Below are 2301 nucleotides of genomic sequence, written 5' to 3'. Positions count from 1 at the left end.
GGCCGCGGCCGGGCTGCCCGGGGCCGCCCTCCCCGCCGGGGGGCGCGCTCCCGCCCCGAGACCCTGGAGGGAGGTCCACGGGGGCCGGGCGGCGGACGGAGGCCACCGGAGGGGAGGTGCCCTGGAGGCGGAGGCTGGGGGGCAAGGTGGGGCCCCAACCACAAGGTGGCCCCTGGGGGGCGATGCTTGGCCAGGCCTCAGCTCCGGACAGAGGGAAACAGCCAGAGAACTGCTCCAGGAGGAGAGAGGACAGACAGACAGACAGGGCCAGACAGACGGTGGGGGTGGGGGCGGAGACGAGAACACAGACCCACGGGCACCTCTCCGTCTTGGCCGGCCCTGCTCCGCGGGTCCCCGGGGGGGGGGCTGCCCCCAGGAGCCCCCACGGCGGCCCTGCCCTCTCCCCGCCCCCCCCCAACACCACAGGCGCACCGTGGCCGCTCTCAACCCGTCTCCTAAACGGTGCTGTCACCTGGGGGGAGGGGCTGTTGTGAGGGGGCCGGTGGACGGTGGCAGCGGCGGGGCTGGCCTGCAGCCCATCTGAGGAATGTGCCTGCTCCCACCGCCCTCACCACTGTCACGACTCCCGGGGCCCTGCCGCCCTGGGCAGCTGACTGCCTCGCAGGGGCCCCAAGGAGTCGCCGGGGCCACGGTCATTCCCACCAGGGGTGGGGCGGTCAGGGCCACCCGGTCCCCTCCTTACAGGAGGGCCTCAAAAGGATGAGGCAGGCAGAGGCGGAGCAGAAGTGGAGGGATGGCAGGGGTGAGGGGCACGAGGAGACTCAGGGCCCAGGGCCACCAGGAAGGAGCTGGGGGCGCGGGGGCTGCTGGGAAGGAGGGTGGAGGACCCGGGGTCCGGGCTGGACCTGGCACCAGGCAGGGGCAGGAGCTCCCCCCGGCTGTGCCCCCCCCCTGCCCCGCCGTGGGGAGCCTTCAGGGGCCCTGCCGTGGCTGTGCCCTCCCCAGGCCCGTCTGGGTGGCCTGCCTCCTCCCCCTCTTCCTCTCCTCCCCCTCCCTGCTCCAGGACCCAGGTCCCCACCCCGGCCCAGCCCTGCTGCTTCTCCAGGACAGCTCCCTGGCCACCTGCTCAGCGGCTCAGGCCTGAGCCAGGAATCGCCGCGAAGCCCCCACACCTCTTCTCTCCTGGCCACCGCGTGGGCTTCAGAAGCAGATCTCACAGGCCCGCCTCACCTCGCCTTCCGGGGTGGGGGACCTGCCGATCCCCGGCGCTCGGGCCCTGGGTGCTGAGACCCCAGCTGTGGTACCGGGGCCCACGCGGGGTGCCGTGCCTGCACGTGGCGCAGAGTCTGAAGAAGTGGGCCCCGCGCCTCTGTGTCCCCAGCGTGGCGGGCAGGGCTCCGAGTCTCCCTCCTCCCTCCCAAAGCAGACCTTCTCTGGCCACACTGGCAGCAGGAAGGCAGGGCAGAGTTGGGGGGGGGGGCGAGGGCCTGACACCAGAGCCTGAGGAGGCTGGCAGATGCCGGGCCTGGGGGCCCTGTGGGACTGCAGCCCCTGCTGCCGGACCCTGTGCAGGCCGGGCTGTCAGTGGGCAGGGGAGTGGCTGGCAGGGAGGCCCCGGGCAGTGGTGCCGTCTGACCCTTTGGAAGGTCAAATGCCCCTGATGTGGGGGAGGGACGTGAGTGTGGCTCAGGGTGACCTGACCTGGCCCTGCTGCATGACCTGGCGGGGAATGTCCCCCAGGGCTCTCACGACCGGCCCCGGGGTGGCGCCCTCCCCGCGACGGAACCGTGTGAGGCACACAGCGGGCATTCCTGGAGACCTGGCCCCGCCCAGGCCTCCCAACTCAGATTCTGCCTCAGTGGACCCAGCCTGCCCTGAACCCGGGTCCCCCCCATGGCCAGGAGTGCCTTGCACACGCTCCCATGCTCACTCACGGGACACTCACCCCCCCCACACGCTCACACACACACACACTCACAACACACTCACACGGTGCACAGAGTTCTCACGCTGCCCCGTCCCCGTCCCGTCCCCGGCTGCACGGAGAAGGGGAGCCTGGCGAAGGGCCGGGTGGGGAGGATCCCCAGAGTGGACGGCAGAGGTGACAGAGATGACAGAAAAAGCTTAAACAGNCGGAGGAGGGGGAGGCCTCAGAGAGGGCTCCAGGCTCGGCCTGTTTGAGGGCGCACCCAACGGGGGCCCGGGGCGGCTGACTGCAAGTGAAATTCAAAGACTGAGACAGAGCGAACACTGTTCTCACAGAAACGGGGGGCAAAGTAGGCACATGGACCAAAGCAGTCCTGCCTGAGGCTTGCTAGGCCATCTGGGGTGCAGGAAGTG

General features: G+C 70.8%; 1 protein-coding gene across 1 annotated transcript in view; it reads right to left on the bottom strand.

Moving 5' to 3' along the window:
• LOC144219905 (adhesion G protein-coupled receptor B1-like) overlaps positions 1 to 2301 on the bottom strand; it is a 10165-nt gene that overhangs the window by 211 nt on the left and 7653 nt on the right. The window lies entirely within an intron of this gene.

The sequence above is a fragment of the Crocuta crocuta genome, unplaced genomic scaffold (assembly GCF_008692635.1).
Source record: "Crocuta crocuta isolate KB4526 unplaced genomic scaffold, BGI_CrCroc_1.0 scaffold119, whole genome shotgun sequence".
NCBI lineage: Eukaryota > Metazoa > Chordata > Mammalia > Carnivora > Hyaenidae > Crocuta > Crocuta crocuta.
The sequence above is the reverse complement of the archived record's forward strand: the minus strand, read 5'-3'. Positions and strand labels throughout refer to the sequence as shown.